Consider the following 10,557-nt stretch of genomic DNA (forward strand, 5'->3'; position numbering starts at 1 on the left):
TGTATCTACACCCTGGCAGTCTTCAGGAGAAGTGTATCCACACCCTGGCAGTGTTCAGGAGAAGTGTCTCCACACCCTGGCAGTCTTCAGGAGAAGTGTCTCCACACCCTGGCAGTCTTCAGGAGAAGTGTATCCACACCCTGGCAGTCTTCAGGAGAAGTGTCTCCACACCCTGGCAGTCTTCAGGAGAAGTGTATCCACACCCTGGCAGTCTTCAGGAGAAGTGTATCCACACCCTGGCAGTCTTCAGGAGAAGTGTCTCCACACCCTGGCAGTCTTCAGGAGAAGTGTCTCCACACCCTGGCAGTCTTCAGGAGAAGTGTATCCACACCCTGGCAGTCTTCAGGAGAAGTGTATCCACACCCTGGCAGTCTTCAGGAGAAGTGTCTCCACACCCTGGCAGTCTTCAGGAGAAGTGTCTCCACACCCTGGCAGTCTTCAGGAGAAGTGTCTCCACACCCTGGCAGTCTTCAGGAGAAGTGTCTGCCCACCCTGGCAGTCTTCAGGAGAAGTGTATCCACACCCTGGGAGTCTTTCAGGAGAAGTGTATCCACACCCTGGCAGTCTCCAGGAGAAGTGTATCCACACCCTGGCAGTCTTCAGGAGAAGTGTCTCCACACCCTGGCAGTCTTCAGGAGAAGTGTATCTCCACCCTGGCAGTCTTCAGGAGAAGTGTATCTCCACCCTGGCAGTCTTCAGGAGAAGTGTCTCCACACCCTGGCAGTCTTCAGGAGAAGTGTCTCCACACCCTGGCAGTCTTCAGGAGAAGTGTATGCCCACCCTGGCAGTCTTCAGGAGAAGTGTCTCCACACCCTGGCAGTCTTCAGGAGAAGTGTCTCCACACCCTGGCAGTCTTCAGGAGAAGTGTATCCACACCCTGGCAGTGTTCAGGAGAAGTGTATCCACACCCTGGCAGTCTTCAGGAGAAGTGTATCCACACCCTGGCAGTCTTCAGGAGAAGTGTCTCCACACCCTGGCAGTCTTCAGGAGAAGTGTCTCCACACCCTGGCAGTCTTCAGGAGAAGTGTATCCACACCCTGGCAGTGTTCAGGAGAAGTGTATCTACACCCTGGCAGTCTTCAGGAGAAGTGTCTCCACACCCTGGCAGTCTTCAGGAGAAGTGTATCTCCACCCTGGCAGTCTTCAGGAGAAGTGTATCTCCACCCTGGCAGTCTTCAGGAGAAGTGTCTCCACACCCTGGCAGTCTTCAGGAGAAGTGTCTCCACACCCTGGCAGTCTTCAGGAGAAGTGTATCCACACCCTGGCAGTCTTCAGGAGAAGTGTATCCACACCCTGGCAGTCTTCAGGAGAAGTGTCTCCACACCCTGGCAGTCTTCAGGAGAAGTGTCTCCACACCCTGGCAGTCTTCAGGAGAAGTGTATCCACACCCTGGCAGTCTTCAGGAGAAGTGTATCCACACCCTGGCAGTCTTCAGGAGAAGTGTATCCACACCCTGGCAGTCTTCAGGAGAAGTGTCTCCACACCCTGGCAGTCTTCAGGAGAAGTGTCTCCACACCCTGGCAGTCTTCAGGAGAAGTGTATCCACACCCTGGCAGTCTTCAGGAGAAGTGTCTCCACACCCTGGCAGTCTTCAGGAGAAGTGTATCCACACCCTGGCAGTCTTCAGGAGAAGTGTCTCCACACCCTGGCAGTCTTCAGGAGAAGTGTCTCCACACCCTGGCAGTCTTCAGGAGAAGTGTATCCACACCCTGGCAGTGTTCAGGAGAAGTGTATCCACACCCTGGCAGTCTTCAGGAGAAGTGTCTCCACACCCTGGCAGTCTTCAGGAGAAGTGTATCCACACCCTGGCAGTGTTCAGGAGAAGTGTATCCACACCCTGGCAGTCTTCAGGAGAAGTGTATCCACACCCTGGCAGTCTTCAGGAGAAGTGTATCCACACCCTGGCAGTCTCCAGGAGAAGTGTATCTACACCCTGGCAGTCTTCAGGAGAAGTGTCTCCACACCCTGGCAGTCTTCAGGAGAAGTGTCTCCACACCCTGGCAGTCTTCAGGAGAAGTGTCTGCCCACCCTGGCAGTCTTCAGGAGAAGTGTATCCACACCCTGGGAGTCTTCAGGAGAAGTGTATCCACACCCTGGCAATCTCCAGGAGAAGTGTATCCACACCCTGGCAGTCTCCAGGAGAAGTGTATCCACACCCTGGCAGTCTCCAGGAGAAGTGTATCTACACCCTGGCAGTCTTCAGGAGAAGTGTATCTACACCCTGGCAGTCTTCAGGGGAAGTGTATCTACACCCTGGGAGTCTTCAGGAGAAGTGTATCTACACCCTGGCAGTCTTCAGGAGAAGTGTATCTCCACCCTGGGAGTCTTCAGGAGAAGTGTATCTACACCCTGGCAGTCTTCAGGAGAAGTCTATCTACACCCTGGCAGTCATCAGGAGAAGTGTATCTACACCCTGGCAGTCTTCAGGAGAAGTCTATCTACACCCTGGCAGTCTTCAGGAGAAGTGTCTCTACACCCTGGCTGTCTTCAGGAGAAGTGTATCTACACCCCGCATCCAGTTAAGGACATCTGGTCATGTGGATGATGGTCAACTTCCACCTCCACGCAGAGAAAAACTCCTCTATGGGGTTTAGGAAGGGGAAGTATGGAGGCAGGAATAGTACTGACATCCTGGGACGTGCAGCAAAGTGGTGGAATGCCACATTATCCCACACAACAACGAAGGTAGGGGAGTTTCTTGCTCCTCTCTCCTCTGCTGGCACAAGTCGATGATGCAGGTAATCCAGAAAAGAAACGAGCTTCTATTGTAGGGGCCAATGAGTGGTTTGTGTAACAGAAATCCATCATTGGACAGTGCTGCGCACATTGTGATGTTAGCTCCTCTCTGCCCTGGGACATCCACGGTTGCTCTCTGTCCAATCACATTTCTTCCTCTGCGGCGTGTTTTTGCCAAGTTGAATCCAGCTTCATCCACAAAGATGAATGTATGTGCAGCTTGCCTAGATTCCATCTCCATTACTCTGAAATACAGCAAATCCACAGTTTTACAGTACTTTACATTGTGCACAGCTGTGTATTTACCCTGTTTGGTTATTAAACAGACATCTTACCTGGACATATTGACACCAGAGGTCATTCACACGTTTACCGTTTCTCTCAAAGGGTACAGTGTATAACTGCTTCATCCTTAGTTTCATCCTTAGTTTCTTGACTCTGACAATTATCATTGTGCATTCCCAAAAGTGATATTGTCTGCCAGCACTCTGTCCTGAATTTCCCTCAGTTTTATTGTATTGTTGCCAATTACCACGTCAACAATGGCAATTTCTTTCGCATCTGATACTATTCTGCCTCTCCCTCCTGTGGGAGGCAACCTTTGGATCCTACTGAAAAACACAAAACAATAAATATATTTCAAAATGTCAGTACATGTAAAAATGTGAACATACTGCATTGTACTGCAATAATAGTTCAATTATCATTGAAGGATGCACATCTCACCTTTTGTTTTAACGGAAAATTCGTACTATTGATGCAACTATTGAACGCTGCAGATTTGGATACACCCTTAAACCGGCCCCTCTCAAAGAGAGAACATGGTTTACAACATGGTCAATAATTGTGGCCCTTATCTCATCAGAGACCACCGCTCTTGGTCTTCCTCTCCTTTGTCCTCCATGCATTCTCCCTCTCGCTCCCTGTCACTCTTCTTTCCCCACCAACCTGTCTTCCTTGATCTATGTTTCCAAATGAAATCATTCGAAGCCGTCCTCTTATGTCTGTTTGGTAACGAGACTAAAAACAGGACACTTGGGTAGGCTTTCAGTTGAAATTGCAATCAGCTGTGTTTGGAATAATTACATTTTCTGCTGAGATTTTCTATATGTTTCAATCTGGTTACTGCAGAAATGCACAACATTTGCCATCATTCTGTTTTGAATGTGTTTTTAACAGTTTTGTAAACAGTGTGTCAGCATTTGAAAACATGCTGCAAATATATAGTTTTGCATGTGGTGGAGTATGAATGAGAAAAGAGTTCATGGATTTCAGAGAATGTGGTCATTGAATGCATTTTGTGTGAAAGCAATGAAAAATGATTCACAGTTTGGTCCACATACACGTCTGTTTCGCTGACTGTGTGAAGAGTTTTGACAGTGTAACTTCAGTTTTCACCAATGCATGTTAGCAATTGAAAAAAAATAAAGAATGTTCAGAATGAGTGTCAGGGATCTTAAAACTCTTCCGACCTGAAGATACTATTGTCAGTAGGTGCAAAAGCAGTTAGCGTCTATGAATGGGTTACAATAGAGCTTTTGGGAAATATGATCATGATGTGCGTGGTCTTGAGCAAACATGAATTTGTCATTTTACTCTTTTTCAAAAGTGCACCTCACGCACGAAACAATCTTGAGCTAACTGAAACCTAGTGTTGAGTAAACTAGAAATCATATATTGGTTGCCTTGATATTTTAAATTGAATCAACTTCAATGTTATTTTTAAGCCCACAACTCATAAAATAACAGTGATTAAGAAATTGGTTAGATTGGCTTTTTTATGGTATCTATGGGTAAACTGTATTTTGTTTAACAGAACCGGTATCCTGTTTGCTTACGACAAATCCAGTGTTGGAATCAATTCAGTTTAATTTTGATTCCTTTGGATACATTTTTTTTTGTTAATTTGTTTGTTTTTGAAAGTCCTTTTTGAAAAGAATTTAGACTATTTGGCCAACATTATTCTTAACCTTTACCTCTGTTTCCGCCTTTACTGCTTACACCTTCGGGCATCCATTTAGTTAATATAAATTACAGTTTTATATTAGAGGCGATAAGTGTGTGTGTTCGTGTGAGTGTGTGTGTGTATGCACGTGCGTGTGTGCCTGCATGTGTGCACACGTGAGAGAGTGTGTGTGTGTGTGTGTGTGTGTGTGTGTGTGTGTGTGTGTGTGTGTGTGTGTGTGTGTGTGTGTGTGTGTGTGTGTGTGTGTGTGTGTGTGTGTGTGTGTGTGTGTGTGTGAGAGAGAGAGAGAGGGAGTGTGTGTGTGCAGCTGTCTCCATCATGACACAGAGGCCAGACAGGGTGGCCTCCATTATGTAGTGGAAGCCTCCTGGTTGAGGCTTCTCACCCGGCCCTGCGAAACCATCTCGCTCCCGCACCATAAACCCTGTGTCTTTACTACAGGTGGTGCTTGATTAGTCCCACACAGCTACAGTAGAGCGTTCCCAGGTCAGTTCTCTGACTCTGTTGTGTGTTTCCCAGCAGCTACAGTAGAGCGTTCCCAGGTCAGTTCTCTGACTCTGATTGTTGTGTGTTTCCCAGCAGCTACAGTAGAGCGTTCCCAGGTCAGTTCTCTGACTCTGATTGTTGTGTGTTTCCCAGCAGCTACAGTAGAGCGTTCCCAGGTCAGTTCTCTGACTCTGATTGTTGTGTGTTTCCCAGCAGCTACAGTAGAGCGTTCCCAGGTCAGTTCTCTGACTCTGTTGTGTGTTTCCCAGCAGCTACAGTAAAGTGTTCCCAGGTCAGTTCTCTGACTCTGATTGTTGTGTGTTTCCCAGCAGCTACAGTAGAGCGTTCCCAGGTCAGTTCTCTGACTCTGATTGTTGTGTGTTTCCCAGCAGCTACAGTAGAGCGTTCCCAGGTCAGTTCTCTGACTCTGATTGTTGTGTGTTTCCCAGCAGCTACAGTAGAGCGTTCCCAGGTCAGTTCTCTGACTCTGTTGTGTGTTTCCCAGCAGCTACAGTAGAGCGTTCCCAGGTCAGTTCTCTGACTCTGATTGTTGTGTGTTTCCCAGCAGCTACAGTAGAGCGTTCCCAGGTCAGTTCTCTGACTCTGATTGTTGTGTGTTTCCCAGCAGCTACAGTAGAGTGTTCCCAGGTCAGTTCTCTGACTCTGTTGTGTGTTTCCCAGCAGCTACAGTAGAGCGTTCCCAGGTCAGTTCTCTGACTCTGATTGTTGTGTGTTTCCCAGCAGCTACAGTAAAGTGTTCCCAGGTCAGTTCTCTGACTCTGATTGTTGTGTGTTTCCCAGCAGCTACAGTAGAGCGTTCCCAGGTCAGTTCTCTGACTCTGATTGTTGTGTGTTTCCCAGCAGCTACAGTAGAGCGTTCCCAGGTCAGTTCTCTGACTCTGATTGTTGTGTGTTTCCCAGCAGCTACAGTAGAGCGTTCCCAGGTCAGTTCTCTGACTCTGTTGTGTGTTTCCCAGCAGCTACAGTAGAGCGTTCCCAGGTCAGTTCTCTGACTCTGATTGTTGTGTGTTTCCCAGCAGCTACAGTAAAGTGTTCCCAGGTCAGTTCTCTGACTCTGATTGTTGTGTGTTTCCCAGCAGCTACAGTAGAGCGTTCCCAGGTCAGTTCTCTGACTCTGATTGTTGTGTGTTTCCCAGCAGCTACAGTAGAGCGTTCCCAGGTCAGTTCTCTGACTCTGATTGTTGTGTGTTTCCCAGCAGCTACAGTAGAGTGTTCCCAGGTCAGTTCTCTGACTCTGTTGTGTGTTTCCCAGCAGCTACAGTAGAGTGTTCCCAGGTCAGTTCTCTGACTCTGATTGTTGTGTGTTTCCCAGCAGCTACAGTAGAGTGTTTCCAGGTCAGTTCTCTGACTCTGATTGTTGTGTGTTTCCCAGCAGCTACAGTAGAGTGTTCCCAGGTCAGTTCTCTGACTCTGATTGTTGTGTGTTTCCCAGCAGCTACAGTAGAGTGTTCCCAGGTCAGTTCTCTGACTCTGATTGTTGTGTGTTTCCCAGCAGCTACAGTAGAGCGTTCCCAGGTCAGTTCTCTGACTCTGATTGTTGTGTGTTTCCCAGCAGCTACAGTAGAGCGTTCCCAGGTCAGTTCTCTGACTCTGTTGTGTGTTTCCCAGCAGCTACAGTAGAGCGTTCCCAGGTCAGTTCTCTGACTCTGATTGTTGTGTGTTTCCCAGCAGCTACAGTAGAGCGTTCCCAGGTCAGTTCTCTGACTCTGATTGTTGTGTGTTTCCCAGCAGCTACAGTAGAGCGTTCCCAGGTCAGTTCTCTGACTCTGATTGTTGTGTGTTTCCCAGCAGCTACAGTAGAGTGTTCCCAGGTCAGTTCTCTGACTCTGTTGTGTGTTTCCCAGCAGCTACAGTAGAGCGTTCCCAGGTCAGTTCTCTGACTCTGTTGTGTGTTTCCCAGCAGCTACAGTAGAGCGTTCCCAGGTCAGTTCTCTGACTCTGTTGTGTGTTTCCCAGCAGCTACAGTAGAGCGTTCCCAGGTCAGTTCTCTGACTCTGATTGTTGTGTGTTTCCCAGCTGTAATTTAGGGATCATATGTAAGCACAGTGTTAATCATCACCTGTCTGTCTGTCAGCTAATGTGTGGTCCGCACTGTAACTCGCTCTGTTCTGGGAAATAGTGCTTTTTGTTACATTCAATAAGACAGAGCAAATAGACTTGACTGTAGTGGAGTGGGTCGAGAGCTTCAAGTTCCTCGGTGTCCACATCACTAAGGACCTATCATGGTCCAAACACACCAACACGCCTCTTCCCACGCAGGAGGCTGAACAGATTTGCCATGAGCCCTCAGAGCCTCAAAAAGACATACAGCTACACCATTGAGAGGATCTTGACTGTCTGCATCAAAGTTTGGGTTGACAATTGCTCGGGCTCCAACTGCAAGTCACTACAGAGGGTAGTAAGTACGACCCAGTACATCACTGGGGCCAGGCTCTCTGTCATCCAGGACCTCTATACCAGGCGGTGTCAGGGGTAGACCCTAAAAGGCCTTGTCAAAGACTCCAGCCACACAAATCACAGTCTTCTCTCTGCTACCACACGGCAAGCGGTACTAGAGCACCATGTTTGGGACCAAAAGGCTCCTGAACAGCTCCTACCCCAAGTCATAAGACTGCTGAACAGTTAATTAAATGGCTACCCGAACTTTCTGTTTTTCACCCCTTACCTACAGTGCGGCAAAAAAGTGTTTTGTCAGCCACCAATTGTGCAAGTTCTCCCACTTAAAAAGATGAGTGAGGCCTGTAATCTTCATCATAGGTACACTTCAACTATGACAGTGAAAATGAGAGAAAAAAATCCAGAAAATCACATTGTAGGATTTTTAATGAATTTATTTGAAAATTATGTTGGAAAATAAGTATTTGGTCACCTACAAACAAGCAAGATTTCTGGCTTTCACAGACCTGTAACTTCTTCTTTAAGAGGCTCCTCTGTCCTCCACATGTTACCTGTATTAATGGCACCTGTTTGAACTTGTTATCAGTATAAAAGACACCTGTCCACAACCTCAAACAGTCACACTCCAAACTCCACTATGGCCAAGACCAAAGAGCTGTCAAAGGACACCAGAAACAAAATTGTAGACCTGCACCAGGCTGGGAAGACTGAATCTGCAATAGGTAAGCAGCTTGGTTTGAAGAAATCAACTGTGGGAGCAATTATTAGGAAATCGAAGACATACAAGACCACTGATAATCTCCCTCGATCTGGGGCTCCACGCAAAATCTCACCCCGTGGGGTCAAAATGATCACAAGAACGGTGAGCAAAAATCCCAGAACCACACGGGGGGACCTAGTGAATGACCTGCAGAGAGCTGGGACCAAAGTAACAAAGCCTACCATCAGTAACACACTACGCCGCCAGGGACTCAAATCCTGCAGTGCCAGACGTCCCCCTGCTTAAGCCAGTACATGTCCTGAAGTTTGCTAGAGAGCATTTGGATGATCCAGAAGAAGATTGGGAGAATGCCATATGGTCAGATGAAACTCGTTGTGTTTGGAGGACAAAGAATGCTGAGTTGCATCCAAAGAACACCATACCTACTGTGAAGCATGGGGGTGGAAACATCATGCTTTGGGGCTGTTTTTCTGCAAAGGGACCAGGACGACTGATCCGTGTAAATGGGGCCATGTATCGTGAGATTTTGAGTGAAAACCTCCTTCCATCAGCAAGGGCATTGAAGATGGCTGGGTCTTTCAGCATGACAATGATCCCAAACACACCGTCCGGGCAACGAAGGAGTGGCTTCCTAAGAAGCATTTCAAGGTCCTGGGGTGGCCTAGCCAGTCTCCAGATCTCAACCCCATAGAAAATATTTGGAGGGAGTTGAAAGTCTGTGTTGTCCAGCAACAGCCCCAAAACATCATTGCTCTAGAGGAGATCTGCAAAGAGCAATGGGCCAAAATACCAGCAACAGTGTGTGAAAACCTTGTGAAGAGTTACAGAAAACGTTTGACCTCTGTCATTGACAACAAAGGGTATATAACAAAGTATTGAGATAAACTTTTGTTATTGACCAAATACTTATTTTCCACCATAATTTGCAAATAAATTCCTACAATGGGATTTTCTGGATTTTTTTTCTCATTTTGTCTGTCATAGTTGAAGTGTACCTATGATGAAAATTACAGGCCTCTCTCATCTTTTTAAGTGGGAGAACTTGCACAATTGGTGGCTGACTAAATACTTTTTTGCCCCACTGTACATGTACATAGTCCTTCAATCAATCACCTAACCAAACCTACATGTACATATTACCTCAATCAATCACCCCAACTACCTCATACCCCAGTACACTGACTCGGTACCAGTATTCCTTGTATGTAGCCTGTGAATAGCCTCGTGAATAGCCTGTTATTTGACTGTGTTGCTATTTTCTTTTTATCCATTTGTCAATTTGATTACTTTTTAACTGAATTGTTGGGACAGGGCTCGTAAGTACGTATTTCACAGTGAAGTCTACACTTGTATTTTATTTGATATAACCTTGGTTGTGTAATTATATCAAATGCACATTTTAATTGTACAGGCTTGACATTAAATAAATGACTGAATTAAGTGAATCCGTGGTGCATCAGTTTTATTTTGACCCATAACAGTGTCTGAGATTTAGGCCACAAACATGTAGTTCTGATTCTGAACTTCTTAGGTTGGCCAGTGGGGGGCAGCCGTACATGATTACCACACAGAGCGCTTCTCATTCGCTGGCTGGCTGGGCCCTGGGTTGCCGTGGTAACGGCAGACTTGGCAGTGGCGGCTGGAGATACAGAGGGCAGTGTTGAGCTGGGAGACAGGAGCAGAATCCTAATCAGCAGCTGAACACTGCCCCACACACACACACACACACACACACACACACACAGTAGTACACACCGAGCACAGTAACACATACACCTAATATTAGATCACATCTATAATCATTATTCAACAGCGGCTTTAGGAGAAGGCTGATGCACTCTCCTGAAACTGTAATCACCTAGCGTTTCATTTCCCTGAGCATGATTGACACATTATAGTAGCAAGTTAGAGTGATGACAGCTGTTGTTGCACAGAACAAGGCTGCCAGTTGTTCAGTTCAATCCTCTGCTGTTGTTGCACAGAGTAATGCTGCCAGTTGTTCAGTTCCATCCTCTGCTGTTGTTGCACAGAGTAATGCTGCCAGTTGTTCAGTTCAATATTCTGCTGTTGTTGCACAGAGTAATGCTGCCAGTTGTTCAGTTCCATTCTCTGCTGTTGTTGCACAGAGTAATGCTGCCAGTTGTTCAGTTCAATATTCTGCTGTTGTTGCACAGAGTAATGCTGCCAGTTGTTCAGTTCAATATTCTGCTGTTGTTGCACAGAGTAATGC

General features: G+C 46.8%; 1 protein-coding gene and 1 long non-coding RNA gene across 3 annotated transcripts in view; both read left to right on the forward strand.

The window, feature by feature from the left end:
* LOC118360276 (membrane-associated guanylate kinase, WW and PDZ domain-containing protein 1-like) overlaps positions 1-10,557 on the forward strand; it is a 228,660-nt gene that overhangs the window by 67,011 nt on the left and 151,092 nt on the right.
* LOC127912488 (uncharacterized) lies at positions 5,405-6,941 on the forward strand. Of its 2 annotated transcripts, none has more exons than XR_008082930.1 (3): positions 5,405-5,424; positions 5,837-5,892; positions 6,545-6,941. It is a non-coding gene; the product is annotated as an uncharacterized LOC127912488 (long non-coding RNA). The 2 variants fall into 2 exon arrangements; XR_008082929.1 differs by having other exon boundaries at positions 6,605-6,941.

Source organism: Oncorhynchus keta, chromosome 27, assembly GCF_023373465.1.
Source record: "Oncorhynchus keta strain PuntledgeMale-10-30-2019 chromosome 27, Oket_V2, whole genome shotgun sequence".
Classification (NCBI taxonomy): domain Eukaryota; kingdom Metazoa; phylum Chordata; class Actinopteri; order Salmoniformes; family Salmonidae; genus Oncorhynchus; species Oncorhynchus keta.